Consider the following 16067-nt stretch of genomic DNA (forward strand, 5'->3'; position numbering starts at 1 on the left):
TCACACTCCAACAGCTTTACTCACAGTGCCTCATGCCTCTGGGTCTCTGTGCATATTGGTCCTATGTGGACCACTCCACAACCTAACAAACACATACATCCTTCTTTATTTACCATCAGTTCAACATGGCGTTTGGGAGTTACAACCATAAAAAGCTGGAGAAAAAGGAACTTGCCCTGAAATCCATCTCCTTCCGCAGAATTACCAAATATGAATCTTGACCTCTTTTCCAAAAACATTACTTACCATAAAGGAAAATCAATCCCATTTACTAGGTTCCTATTAAACTGGCTACTGTGTTAAGATATATACCCTAACTCACTTAACCCCTAGAAATAGATGAGGTAATAGATTGAGGAAAGTTAAGTAACTTGTTCAAGGCCAGAGCAGGAATCTGAACTTAAGTCGAGATAATTACAAACCACATGATCTTTCTACTATACCAACTTGCTCTCCCAAAGTTGCTTCTTATATACAATGATGAGGAAAGCTCCTTGGATCTCTGGGACTCAGAACATTAATGCAGTTGAAATATCAGTCAAAAAAACCTAGAATAAATCCCAACATTAATGGAATGATGTGGTATCATACAGAAAGAACTGAAATCTAAGTACAATATTAAAAAATAGTATTTTTAATATTGCAAAAGAAATAGAGGTAAGAAATGGAAAAAGGCTAAGAACCACAGGATGGTTTGTCTAAAATTATAGCTTAGAGTACAGATATGATGACAGAGTCCACTGGAGTCAATTGGTATAGATAAAAATGGGCAGCATACTTTATTCTAAACTGCAGCACTGCCTAGTAGGACTTTTTGGGTGACAACATGGTCTATATTTGTGCTGCCCAATACTATAATCACTAGCCACACTTGAAATGTAGCCAGTATGACTGAGAAGCCAAAATTTTAACTTTATTTCATTTTAATTAATTTAAACTTAAAAACACAGGAGGGTAGTGGCTGCCATTCTGGACAATGCAGGTCTAGAGAAAGGAAAACAATGCCTTCTAGTGAGTCTACGCACAGGCTAGAGACAACAGAAAGAGCACGGTATAATCACCAGAAAGGCCCAAAGTTTGAAAGTTGGGGAGCATTTTACAGCCCAGAGACCTAAAGGGTAATAAAGACAGGTAGTGCCTAAAAGACACTAACATTTAACTGTCTTACGGATGTTGCACAACAAAGGGACCAAGTCTTGTTATAAGCATCAGCTGATGAAGTTTATGTGAAAGCACTATATAAATGTAAGATAAATGTATATAAATTTTTACCATCAGGATAGACCTGGAGAGGACAGAAATTCACTTTTCTTTTTTCCAGGTGACTCTTCTATTTATCCTCAAGGGCAGGGGTTATGTTTTATTAGGTCTCTCTCCTGCGCCTAGCACAATACCATGCACATGGCAGGTACTCCATAAATGTCTAATGAACTACTAAAGTGAGCAACTCTTTACTGAGTTTCCAAGCCAAGGATGACAGACAAGAATTCAAGAATAACCCACAGGTGAGCCCAGGAATCCCTGAAAATGGGGACCATGTCCCATGTCATCAAAAATAATCCTGACAGGACTTTGCTGGTGGCCCAGTGGGTAAGACTCCGTGGCTCCCAATGCAGGGGGCTCAGGTTCAATTCCCTGGTCAGGGAACTAAATCCCGCATGCATGCTGCAAATAAGACCTGGTGCAGCATGAATGAATGAATGAATGAATGAATAAATAAATAAATATTTTTTAAAAAGAAAAACCCATCCTAAAATTTTAAATGTCAGGATTATTATTATTAATTTTTAAGTAAACAATCCTATGTTAGTCATTTCCACTGAAAGTTCTCAAACTACTTATTTAAAACATTATTACTATAGTACTTTGAGCTAAAGTAACTTTCAACTACACATTGCTTAAAGCACTTAATTAGTAACCATTATTTAAGGTTCCATACTGTACAAAGTATAATTTCCATTTGAAAACAGGCAAACCAAGGTATTTAATCTTTAAATACCTAGATTAAAAGGTGAAAGTTAAAAAGCAAAAAGCCACACTTTTTTTTTTAACTCTAACTTGATTAAATCTGAAAACACCGTCCCCACTAATATTTTTCCTTAACTATATCTACTGAATCAAAATTCATTATGAGAGACTAATGTTCTAAATGCTTAGTTTCAGAATACAGACAAGGGACTTGATGAACTACTTTTTCAATTGTAGGTTTCACTAACAATTTTCTGCAAATCTAAAAGATTCACATTCCCACGAAGTTTTGCTCCTTGAAAGTAAGTTAATTTCCTTACTCCACAAATGACAACTCAAAACAATATCATGCGTACAAGAGAGTAAACAAAAAATCAGAATCAAGTGCTCTGAATCCTAGTCAGTTCTATATACTATAAACCATGATGAACGTCAGCTAAGAGAATCAGTATCTTAAAAACAGGAAGAAGCCTAAGACCACCAGCCCAGACACTCATTCCGGGCTTTCATCCCTCTGCCAAATGTTTCCAATGATTGACATTGTTGATATAAAGGCCCAGAGGCATGTTCAGCCCAACCATCTCCTGTAGGGCACATGAAAAAGATGCAGGAAAGCTGAAAGAATTATTTGAGAAAAAAGGAAAAATTTACCATTGCTGCTTTAGTGTTACTCAAATGGTGATAACCAGGTATAACTTAAAAAAGAGAGAGAGAGCGCTAAAATGTGGTATGTTTCCTTGCTTTAGGAGATCAGTGTTTCACTTCACAATTATTAACTATATCAAGAGAGTCACAAGTTGTCTCAAGATAAAAAAAAGCCCATAAAACATCAGTCCAGATTATTCCAAATCTAGCTGATAATCACATTATCTGGTGGAATTTTTTGTTTGTTTCTTAACATATGTATCCAGGCTCCATATCAGACCTACCAAATCAAAATCTCCAGGGTATGGGACCAGGTATGAGTACATTTTAAAGCTACCTAGATAATTCTAATAATCACCTATCCATTAATTGATTCATTCAATAAATGTTCACTGAGCACCTATGTACCAGGTACCATGCCTGGTGCTAGGGGTACAGTGGTAAAGGAAACAGACATAGTCTGGACCCTACACTCATGGAACTTAGCACAGGGATCACAGAGATATACTGAACATCCATGTGAGGACTGTGGCAAACTGGAGAGTACAGCTCCTAAAAAGAGGCAGCAGCTTTACTATTTTAGCTGAATGTTTCCATGTAGGAGTGCATGACTGATACCACCATATGTGATTTTTCAAGAAGGCAGGAAAAGGGGGTTGGTGGATCTAAATCAAAACATGACAAATAGATAACACAAAATAAGATAAAGGATATGAGTTCAAATATATCAGAAATAATAATAAATGCAAACAGGTGAAACATGTCTATAAAAAGAAAAAGATTCTCAGATGAGATTTTAAAAAGAGATAATCTAGCAACATATCACCACAAACACACCTGAAACAAAACAACACAGAAAGGCTTAAAATAAAAGGAGGGAAACGTGCATTCCAGAAAAATACAAATCAGAAGAAAGCCACAGTAACAATGTTAATATCCAAAAATGAGAACTTAAGGAAAGCAGTATTTAAAAGGGTAAAAAGGGGCATCTCAAAAAATAATAATTATGAACTTGCACGTACCAAAAAATATAGCCTTAAAATATAACCACAAATATTTTACCTAAAACTAAAACTGTCAGAATTACAAAGTGAAAATGATAAGTCCTTAGTCACAATAGGAAATTTTAAAACATTTCCTTGAGAAACTTAGAAAACAGACAAAAAAATTAAGATGAAGAGTGTCTGAATAATATGATGAACCAGCCAAATGGAAAACATACACATACACACATGTACATGCTTGTGTGTGACACTGGAGTAGTAAAACATGTCACCCTTCAAAGAATAAGCATAATTTTTCATTAGAAAAGCAAAAGTTAGAGAAACTGAAAAACTAAGAAACTTTGAGAGATGAAGAGAAGAGAAAGGGACAGCTAGGGTCTCACCAGACAGAAGGCTTTCAATGACAGCAACAATTTAGATGTCATAGCGAAATATAATTCAGAAAGAAAATTCAGATAATTCTCTCCTTTGCTGAAAGCTAGTTATTCCTTCCACCCATATAAAAATAAGGTAAAGGCTAGAAAATTTAATAAAACATTTACCAAAAAATAAGTTATAATGGGACTTCCCTGGTGACGCAGTGTTTAAGAACCCGCCTGCCAATGCAGGGGACACGGGTTCGAGCCCTGGTCCGGGAAGATCCCACATGCCGCAGAGCAACTAAGCCAGTGCGCCACAATTACTGAACCTGCGCTCTAGAGCCCACGAGCCACAACTACTGAGCCTGCATGTTGCAACTACTGAAGCCCGCGAGCCTAGAGCCCGGGCTCCGCAACAAGGGAAGCCACCGCAATGAGAAGCCCGCGCACCGCAACGAAGAGTAGCCCCTGCTCGCTGCAACCAGAGAAAGCCCACGCACAGCAATGAAGACCCAATGCAGCCAAAAATTAAATAAATAAATAAATAAATAAATAAAAAGTTATAATGAAAAACGGAAAATAATGTGATGTCTGTCCATAGCGAAATGTCACGTTTTGGTTAAAAAGGCAGTCTCTAAAGTTACTTGCCTGGGTTCACATCCTGGCTCCATTACTCATGTGTTGTTGGAAAAGTTGCCTCACATATCTCTATGCCTGTCAGCTCATGTATAAAATGGGAATAATAACTGTACCTACTTCATAAGGTTCTTGTGAAGATAAAATGAGGTAACAATATATGCAAAGAGCTTAGAACAGTGCCTAGCATACTGTAGCTTTCAAACCTGTTAGTGTTCCATCAATGAGGTACACAATGAGGCAGCTCTATGTGTATCAATACGTAAAAAGATGCCCAGCATGTATTATGGTTTAAAAGGCAGCTGCATAAAAACACTGATATACAAAAGAAATATGTGTATAATAAACATATATGCCTGTGTATACATATACATTTATCTAGAAGAATATACAAACTGTTAACAATTACCTCTGGTAAGTGAGACTAGAAGAGCTTGGCAAACAGTTTCTTTCTGTATTATGTGAATTTTTTGTAAGAGCCTATATTACTTTTATAAATTTTAAATTACAAAAAACGTAAAAATCATTTTTCACAACTCAGTTATTTTGCCACCATAATCCTAAAACATTAAGCCCTACAGAGTAAACTGTTATTCGCACAACAAATTTGGTTTGACCCATGCCTACATTCATTCCCATGCCCATAAAACAATGGTTCTTGAACCAAGATCCCAGGTTACCTTGGTATCCCACAGGCTGGAATGAAGCATCATGCCACCAAGATCCAAGAATAATAGCCTCTTCTAAATCACAGAAATGCTTGAATTAATGAAGACAATTTTCTCAAATTCATCTAATACACTTTTACTAGCAGATGATCAAACAAATTAACAACATGCAAATTTAAAATAACATCTATTTACAAGGAGTTGATTAGGCTTCATTCTATAGCTTTCTCATGGATGTGTACGCTTAAAGGGAATTTATATTATATAGATACAATAAAGTCATTCTCTGCTAGTAAAATTATTTCGAGTTTATAAGACAGTTTATCATGTGTTCTATAACAAGCATGATGGCTCCATCCTCTGAATAAATTTGATAATCACTGCTCTGGGTTTATCATCAGAAAAATTATAAGGCCTGTCAGAAAAATTATAATGTAGATATGTTGAGAAAATGCATATTTCATTTAACTGTCCTTTTAAAGATATTCCTGAATCTAGACCCTTAAAGAAAGCAAATACTGTCTGAGTCTATTATTAGAAATGACAGCTAACATTTACTTAGCATGAACCGTGTGCCAGTGACTATGCCAAGCACTCCACGTGTACTCTATATCATTAAATCATCACAGCAGTTCTATCAAGTAAGCATTATTCTTACCCTGTTTCCTTCTGATTAAGAAACTGAAGCACAGAGAAGTTAAGCAATTTGTTCAAAGTCACAGAGCCAATAAAGAGGCAGAGCCACTAAAAAGCAGGTAGTACCTAAATCTGTGGAGGTCATGGGGTGGTAAGGGATTATTATATACAAAAAAGATTCTACAAGACGAATGGAAAGACTACTGGATTGGGCACAAGCAGACCAAAATCTGGATTCCAATTCTCCCACTTAGTAGCTCTGAGACTATCAAGAAAAAATTTAACTTCTCTGGCTTCAGCTGCCTGGTCTGTAATAAGGCAATGCTAGAGTGGTTCTGATGTAATTTCAAACTCTAAATAAATTGCTAAATATATATCTTAGTACTCATAGGCAGCCAGAGCAACTGAATAAAAACAAAGGCTGGATCAACAGACCCAGGAAAACATTCTAAGAGAACCCTCTCCCTGAGTCGTTCTCAATTTCTGATACAGAGAACAGCTGATTCCTTTGGGTACCCGTTAAAAAGAGTCCCAGCCCTTCCCAGTCCTGCTGAATTAGAACCTGCAAGGGAGGGCCTGGGACCCCACACTGTAACGACTCCTTAAGTGACCAGCATGCACTGGAGTTGGTGTCCCCTGACTTAGGTATTAGGGAGAATCCCGCTCAGTGTAAATGATCTATTCAACACCTTTGCTTTTTGAAGTTAGGAATTCCTTAAAATTGTTTAATTTTTAAAAAAATTAACAGCTTTCTTAAGATATAATCACATACCACACAGTTCACCCATTTAAAGTGTATAATTCAGTGGTTTTTCATATATTAACAGAGTTATGCAATCATGACCACAATCAATTATAGAATATTTTCATCACCCCAAAAGAAACCCCAGACCCATTAGCAGTCACCATTTTTCCCCAACCCCATCCTCTTCCCCCCAGTAGACAACCATTAAACTACTTTGTCTCTATAGATTTACCTATTCTGGACATTTCATACAAATGGAGTCATACAATATGTGATCTTTTGTGACCAGCTTCTTTCACTTAGCGTGTCTCACTACACGCTCCATCCACGTGTCACTACTTCATTTCTTTTTATTGCCAAACAACATTACATTGTGTGAAGGTACCTCATTTTATTCACCCATTTATCAGCTAACGACTATTTAGTTGTTTCTAAAATTGCCTAATTTTAATAGAGAAAAGAGATTAGATAAAAATTTTTTGCATTAAGATTTTTCCAGGTAAACATATCAACATACTCAATATGTTCACTACAGTAAACCTTACTACAATGTAAAAAATGTACTACTTAGAGTTAATAGCATACTTTTACATATTACTAAAACAAATAGGCTACCAAAATATGAATATGATTATCACATGTTTAATAGCAGAGGTTTTTATTTCTAAACCGAATACTCTTTCTTTCAAAACCAGTTGTTAAATTCTGATTCTGCCACCGGAGATTATGGCTTCTGTGCTGGAAAACTACTGACTTCACTTTACAGCTCACAATTGCTCTCCTTGTCCCACTTTTTTTTTTTTTTTTTTTTTTTTTAAGCTCCGTGGACTTGCTCCAGTCTACTTCACGTTCTTTCTCCTCCCTTCCTTACTTGTCTAGTGCTGACCTACTAATTGTCCTTACAGGCAAATCTGTCAGCTTGTGGAAGCACTTTTATTCAAAACTCTGGAAAACTACACTGATTTTCCTAAATCTTTTTTTTAACTTCAGAATTCTTTACTAAGCTTTCAATTTAGAACTTTATCCCTGCTTCAAGTTAAATTTCTTTTTCCACTTAAGATTAGGTAAAAAGCTTGCTTCTAATAATTGACAAGTTCCATGGCACAACCATCTTTCTCACTGGACTCAGTGTCGTCAGGCTCACACCTGTTTTGGTCATTGTTGTATTCTCAGCACCCAGCAGAGAACATGGGTAGTTATTCATAGTCTTGTTGAAAGAGTGAAAACAGAAATGCAGCTTGAAGTAGATTTTTATCATATAGCTAACATGTACTGAGCTTATTTATACATGCAGGGGCCTAGGCTAAACATTCTCATGCACATCTTACTGAATTCTCATCACAGTACCATTAAACAGGTAGTATGCATACTACCCCCTCCCAATTCGAAAGATGAAAAAACTGAGATTCAGTAAGCAACAGAGCCAGAACGCAAACCCAGGTCTGCCTCAGAGCCCATGAACTTAACCACCGTGCAGCTCTATTCACACAGTCAAAGGCAACAGAGCTAAAGCCAGAAGAGCAAGCGAAAAAGAAGGAACACTCGTGACCATAGATCACACCACTTGGGGACCGAAGGAGGAGGTCCGAAGGTAGCCTGGCCCTTTGGGGTTTCTGTAGAGAAGGCAGGCACACTCCTTCTACGACCTCTCTTCAAACATGCACTCAGAGAGGACAGAAGAGGCACAAAAATTTCCACGATACATAAAATGTCTTTCTCAGCCCCAGGGGCTACTCAAGTTGCTCTTATGTAAAACGAGCTCATTCTGAGTGGTTCACACCTCATAACTTCTGAAGCAAAAAGCTTCTGTGCCAAACTGAAAAAACAAACAAAAAAGGACAACCTGAGAAGAGTCAGGGCAAGGACAGCTGCTAATAACCAAATGCCGGCTCCTGCTGGTTTTAATGGAGTCACAGCCACCACCTCAACACTCACGCTCATCTGTGTCAAAACAGGGAAGCAGGGAACACATTTATTTAAGGATTAAATTAACCTTGCTACATAGAGAGTGGTTTAATGTGACAATGATATTAGGTTATCAAAATAAGTACTTTTCCATTGTCTGTTCATATTCAATTTATCTCCATAAAGCAAATATATATTGATAAAGAACAGAGATTTGCATTTTTAAAAGCTTAGATGCATAATAAATACACTTTCAGGACTAGTTGGGATATTAGGATATTTTAATCTTGCCTCTCTTAGTAACATTTTTCCTATGTAACAATGAAAACGTCATTCTAAAAGGCAACTCCTAAAAAATGGTTCTGAAGAACCTAGGGGCAGGACAGGAATAAAGACGCAGACGTAGAGAATGGACTAGAGGACACAGGGAGGGGGAAGGGTAAGCTGGGACGAAGTGAGAGAGTAGCATTGACATATATACACTACCAAATGTAAAACAGATAGCTAGTGGGAAGCAGCCTCATAGCACAGGGAGCTCAGCTCGGTGCTTTGTGACCACCTAGAGGGGTGGGATAGGGAGGGTGGGAGGAAGACACAAGAGGGCGGAGATATGGGGATATATGTATATGTATAGCTGATTCAATTTGTTATACAGCAGAAACTAACACACCATTGTAAAGCAATTATACTCCAATAAAGATGTTAAATAAATACATACATACATACATATATACATACATAAAAGGCATCTCCTAACTTCTGAATGGGTTATGTTCCAAAGTTCCCTTTCAGTGCAGTCTGAAAACTAGAAATTAATTTTTCCCACAGAAAAGAAGTTATAAACAATTCCAATATTAGGCCACAATCAACTATTTAAATTGAAGATAAAGTGCAATACGGGGAGGGTGAAGGGTAAGCTGGGACAAAGTGAGAGAGTGGCATGGACATATATACACTACCAAACGTAAAACAGATAGCTAGTGGGAAGCAGCCACATAGCACAGGGAGATCAGCTCCGTACTTTGTGACCAGCTAGAGGGGTGGGATAGGGAGGGTGGGAGGGAGGGAGACGCAAGAGGGAGGAGATATGGGGACATATGTATATGTATAGCTGATTCACTTTGTTATAAAGCAGAAACTAACACACCATTGTAAAGCAATTATACTCCAATAAAGATGTTAAAAAAAGAAAAGAAAAGAAAGTGCAAAAGTAGTCTGAGCCCCACGCCCACCCCAGAGCTCTCGGAGCCCTGAGCAGCGGAAGGCAGCACGGGCACTGTGGAGTCTCCACAGCCAGCTGTGCGGCAGCAGCAGGGACAGAAGGAGTGAGAAGACCCCCAGGGAGGCCCCTGCAGCACTAGCGGCAGGAGCGCTGCAGCCTCCCGGGCCACACAGCACCCTGCTTGAGTCAAGGACCTCCTTCTGCACATGCTACTGTATACAGTTTGTGAAATGGGTTACGCAATGCCCATGACCTCTTCAGCTTTAATATACACTCACTGGGGAGTACTCAGTCAAAATGGTATCTATAAACAATATATAACCCTTTATTATCATCTCTATTTTTACAGATGGGAAAAGAGATTCTACAGATTTATTTGCCAAATATCACAAAGCCACTGACACAGCAATGAAACAAACAGACGCAAGTCCCTGCCCTCCAAAGCCGACATTCTAGAAGAAACAAAGAGAGACAACAAACAAGACTAATAAATAAATTACAGTATTATTAGAAGGTGCTGTGTGCTGTGGGGGAAAATGCCATGTGAAGTGCCAGGGTGGTGGTGGGAGCAGCCTGCAATGTGAGCAGGACAGTCAGTGTAGACCTTACACCAGATGGTTACACAGGAGCAACTGGAAGGAGGTGAGAGGGCAGTATGTGAATATCTGGGGAGAGAGTTTCGGGCAGAAGGAACAGCCAGTGCAAAGGCCTTGCGGAGGAAGTGTGCCTGGAATGTTCTGTCAACAGCAAGGTGGCCAGCATGTCTGAAGAAAAGCAAGCGAGAGTATGAATGAGAAGTAATGGAGCACCAGGTGCACGGGACCTTGCCGACTGCTCTAAGGACTCTGCCTTTTACGCTGAGGGAGATAGGGAGCCACTGAAGGTTGTGAGTAGAGGAGTGACAATGACATAACTTACAACTAAAAATGAGAGCTTCTGGCTCTGAGACTCCAGCAGAATAAGGGCAGGAGGAAGGAGTGCTGGCGAGAGGTGGGCAGCTCCTGGTTGTATCAGGAATCAACGAGGACACCAAAGTTTCTGTCTTGATCAAATATTGAAGACTCTAGGAATAGCAGGTTTCGTGGGGAGGGGATCAGGAATTCAGTTTTAGGCAGATTAAGTTTGAGATGCCCGTTAGATTTCTCAGAGGACCAGTAAATTGGCAGGCAATTTCAGGGGAGCAATGCAGGTTACAGATATCAAGTTGTAAGTCGTCAGCACCAAGATGATATTTAAAACAATGAGGCCAGATGAGATCACTGTCCTAGATTCAAAAGCTTGAATATAAAGAAAAGAATTCACCAGGATTTTCCTTTTTCCGAGATAATAAAGAATTGTCAGCAGTTTTTAATTACTGAAGATTCATTTGAAGGGCTTTTACAATGTATGAAAATACTAATAATCTGTTAAACAAACGTAATATTATCACGTTTTACACAAAGGAATAATCCCCTTTTTCATTCATGTGTCTTCTCTCAAGGGCAAGATTTTTCTTGTATATTTGGTCATCAGAAAAATCAGATCATTTCTGAGTTTACGGATCATCTAATCCAATTCCTTTCTTTTACAGAAAGAAAGACGAAGGTGAAGACAGGTAGGACAACCTGCCTAAATTCACACAACCAACCAGTGGCAGACCTCACGCCTGGTGTCCCTTCCACCCCAGCAGTCTTCCTGAAGAGCAGTGGCTCCCAGCCCGCGCCTGTCTGCACACACCATCGTCTACGCTCACCACGGATGGCAACGGGACTGCCGTGTGGGGAGAGGGCAGAGCGGCTGACAAAGTTCCTCTGGGGACCCCACCAGGGCTGCCCTCACCCCAAGGTTGTGCTGCTTCCCAGTGGGATCACTACTGGAAGGAGTTAGTAAGATGAAAAAAGAAGGAAAAGAAAGGATAATTGTCAATTAATGACAATGCAGAGAACTGTGAAGAATTCACTACTACTATCTTATAAGCCTAATCAAGTGCTCTTATTTTCTGCTACTATTAGGTTCTCTGACCCGTATCCAAATATTTGTTGTATGGTTATTTTTCTTGTTACCTGATCAAAGCCCAATTATTACGAGCCATTAGATACAAAAAAATAAGAGCCTTCAGCTTCATGCTATAGTTTTAAATCAAAATAATTACAAAAGTTTCATCAGAGTTGATATCTAATTACTACTTAAGACAGGCTTAAAATATAAATAATATAACCTATTAACTGAAACTTGTTTAGAAAGAAAATTCTCTACTTAGAAAAGTTAAGACTGCAGATATGAGAATTACTAACATTATTGCTTAACTATCAATAAAGACTAATATATTAAGTATTCAAATAACAGATCAATTCATTTGCAATGCATAATACCAATAAATTTAACAATACAAAATAAGAGTTGAGAATATTTTGTACACTAAAAACCACTTTACAAATAAAAGGTATTATTAATTATCATGCTTATCTGATAAATAAAAATACAAGATTGTTAAAGATCATCACTTAATGATGAACACTGGAAACTGAGGGGTTTTTCATGCATTCATTCATTCAAAAATATGTTTACTAAGAAGTTCGTCCTATATACCCAGCACTGCACTTAGGGCTGAGAAGTACAATCGGAAATAAGACATAGTCCCTTTCCTGAAGGAGTTCATAATCTAGTGGGAGACATACTTAAGAAAGCATGCAATTAAAATACAGCAGACTGAGTGCTCCCAGGAGTAAGTACAAAACGCCACTTACAAGCACACTGAAGGGTCAACTAATTCAGTCTGGGAAAACTTCCAAGAAGAAGGAATAATAAGCTCAGGCTTAGCTAGGCAAAGCAGGAAGTGTGCTATGAGCAGAAGGAAGAGCAATGCAAATATCTGGAAGTGAAAGAAAGATGAAGCTTTCAAAGCCTTAAAGGTGGATCAACATTACCAAAGTAAAGGATAGGATGGGAAAGGGATGAAACAAGAGAGACATGCATGATTAAATACTCTATTAAGTGAATAAATAACAACCCTAAACATTGAGTAATGCAAGATAAATTATATCCATATAATAGAATATCGATAAAGTAGAATAAATATCCATATAACAGAACACTATGCAAACATAAAATATGATGCTAAAATATATTTGATAACACGGAAAGTATTTTTTAAACAAATACCTATGGAGCATCTATTATGCACTGAGCTAGCTAGACAAAAAAATCAGGTTGCAAACCAGTATGTTCACATGTGATATAACTCTTACGGAAAACATACAAATCTCCATGGGAATAAAGATAAAATTACAAAATGCTAACAGCATTATTGGGGAATGGGGTTGCAGTTGACTTTTTTCTTTTTTTGCTTATCTTTATTTTCTAACCTTTCCCACTTATTACAGAAGTTAGTATAAACAATCCAAAGTAGATTAGAAGCCTTTCCATAGGGCCAAGTGTTATTTAAAGAAAACTACACAGGTAAATCTTCTATCACAGGCTCTGGCAAACAGCAGACACCTAGAGCTGTATATGTGTTTTTAAAACAATTATCCAACTAACCTTTACTGAATGCCTGCCTTTTACCAGGCACTGAAATATGGATACAAAGATAAATGAGGCACGTGTTCTATGCAGTTTTATCACGTGTGCAGGTTCCTGTGTGAACCATCACAGTCAAGATACAGAGCAGTTCCATCACCAGGAGGATCCCTTGTGTTGCCCTTTTATACCCACCCCCCTGCCCTCTTGCACCTTCCCTCACTCCTAACTCCTGACAAGCACTCATCTGTTCTCCATTTATATCCTTTGGTCATTTCAGAAATGTTATATAAATGTAATCATATAGTTAACAACCTTTTGGAATTGGCTTTTTCTTTTTTTAATTTTATTTTATTTTATTCTTTACTTAAAGTATTTTTATTTTAAAACTTCTTAATATTTAAAAAGTGTTTTTAAAAAATTTAAAAAGTAATGCATATTAGAAAGAAAGGTAATACAAATTCATGATGAAAAAAAGTTCAGACAGTACAAGAGAATACACAGGAAGTCCCTCTCCCACCCCAGACCCCCAGTTTTCCAGACCTTCTCAGAAACAACCACTTCTATCAGTCTCCTGGATGACTTTCTATGCAATATAAGCTTTAAAAAAAACCTTTTTTTAAAAAATTTTATTTTATTTATTTTTTTATACAGCAGGTTCTTATTAGTCATCAATTTTATACACATCAGTGTATACATGTCAATCCCAATCGCCCAATTCATCACACCACCACCACCACCACCCCCCTGTGGCTTTCCCCCCTACACCTGTGTCTCAATTTCTGCCCTGCAAACCAGTTCATCTGTACCATTTTTCTAGGTTCCATATATATGCGTTAATATACGATATTTGTTTTTCTCTTTCTGACTTACTTCACTCTGTATGACAGTCTCTAGATTGGAATTGGCTTTTTCATTCAGCATAACTCCCTGGGGATTCATCCAAGTTGTTGTGTGTATCAATTTTTTCTTGCTGAGTAATATCCATGACGTGGATATACCAGTTGGTTGACAGCTGGATTGTTTCCAGTTTTTGACTTTTATGAATAAAGTTGTTTTGAACATTCATGACAAAAAAAAAAAAGATAAATGAGGCACAGTCCTTGCCCTGAAAGGGCTCACAATCAAGCGGACAAGACAGACATGCAAACAGAAAGCACGACAGGGTGAGGGAACTTTAGCAGAGACAACAAAGTGCTACAGAAGCACTGAGGACAAATACTTGCAGAAGGTCAGAGCTGTAAGACAAGCATACCACTTCTGGCACTGCAGAAGCTGCTCTTAATATGTGCCTTATGGTTTCTCAAAAAAATGAAAACAGAACTACCATATGACCAGCAATTCCACTCCTGGATATGTATCTGAAAAAACAAACAAACAAACCCCAAAACTATAATTCGAAAAGATACATGCACCCCAGTGATCACAGCAGCACTATTTACAATTGCCAATATATGGAAGCAACCTAAGTGTCTGTCAACAGATGAATGAATAAAGAAGATGTGGTACATATATACAATGGAATACTACTCAGTCATAAAAAAGAATGAAATTTTGCCATTTGCAACAACATGGATGAACTTGAAGGGCATTATGCTGGGTGAAATAAGTCAGACAGAGAAAGGTAAGCACTGTGTAATGTGATTTATATGTGGAATCTAAAAAATATGACAAACTACTGAATATTAACAAAAAAGAAACATATTCACGGATATAGAGAACAAACTAGTGGTTACCAGTGAGAAGAGGGAAGGGGGGAGGAGCAAGATAAGTGTAGCAGATTAAGAGGTACAAACTACTATGTATAAAATAAGCTACAAAGATATACAGTACAACACAGGGAATATAGCCAATATTTTATAATAACTATAAATGGAATACAACCTTTAAAAATTGTGAATCACTACATTGTAAACCTGAAACTTACATAATATTGTACGTTAACGATACCTCAATTTTTTAAAATGTGCTTCATGTACCCAGTGAATCATATTTATCCCACATCACTTTGATCAATTTGCCACAAGAAAATAAAGGTGGGGAGGGATTGGAGGAGACAGCAATTACACAGACCAACCAGGCTCACAATGCAGGGGTGACACACTAAACCTGCCTTACAAGGAGCCTTTGTGGGAGCTGCACAATGGCCCGCCCAGAAGAGTGGGTCAGACAGTCTCACTCCGGGCTGTCAAGGGCAGACACGCAGCTGGGTCTGACTGTGGAGGGACAGGGAGCTTTCTACTAAAGCCAAATAGCCAGAAAAGAGGAAGCCTATTCAATATCACCCATCTTTCAGTGAAAGAAAACAATTGAAGCGCAAATAAAAGCCAGGAAAGAAGGCTAGAGTCTGCTCTTATTTCATCTGCCAAATAAACCAAAACAATAATTTTCCCTTTGCTTTCACCTTAAAAACTCATCACCAGGGGTTCCCTGGTGGCGCAGTGGTTCAGAATCCGCCTGCCAATGCAGGGGACACGGGTTTGAGCCCTGGTCCGGAAAGATCCCACGTTCCACGAAGCAACTAAGCCCGTGTGCCACAACTACCGAGCCTGCGCTCTAGAGCCCGCGTGCCACAACTACTGAGGCCCGCGTGCCTAGAGCCCGTGCTCGGCAACAAGAGAAGCCACCGCAATGAGAAGCCCGTGCACCGCAACAAAGAGTGGCCCCCGCTCACCACAACTAGAGAAAGCCCGCGTGCAGCAATGAAGACCCAACGCAGCCAAAAATAAATAAATAAAATAAATTTATTAAAAAAAACAAAAACTCATCACCAACTCTTGA

The 16067-nt window shown here is 38.4% G+C and overlaps 1 protein-coding gene across 19 annotated transcripts in view; it reads right to left on the bottom strand.

The window, feature by feature from the left end:
• The window catches only part of SPIRE1 (spire type actin nucleation factor 1), a 219072-nt gene that overhangs the window by 123268 nt on the left and 79737 nt on the right, over positions 1 to 16067 (bottom strand). Inside the window, exon 1 of one of the 19 annotated variants that reach the window (XM_082354817.1) lies at positions 5293 to 5312. The exons of the other annotated variants lie outside the window; for them this stretch is intronic. The gene's annotated coding sequence lies outside the window, so the exon portion shown is untranslated. Of the gene's footprint in view, positions 1 to 5292; positions 5313 to 16067 lie in introns of those variants that run through there. 19 annotated transcript variants of the gene reach the window in all.

The sequence above is a fragment of the Balaenoptera borealis genome (genome assembly GCF_965194805.1).
Source record: "Balaenoptera borealis genome assembly, chromosome: 14".
NCBI classification, from domain to species: domain Eukaryota; kingdom Metazoa; phylum Chordata; class Mammalia; order Artiodactyla; family Balaenopteridae; genus Balaenoptera; species Balaenoptera borealis.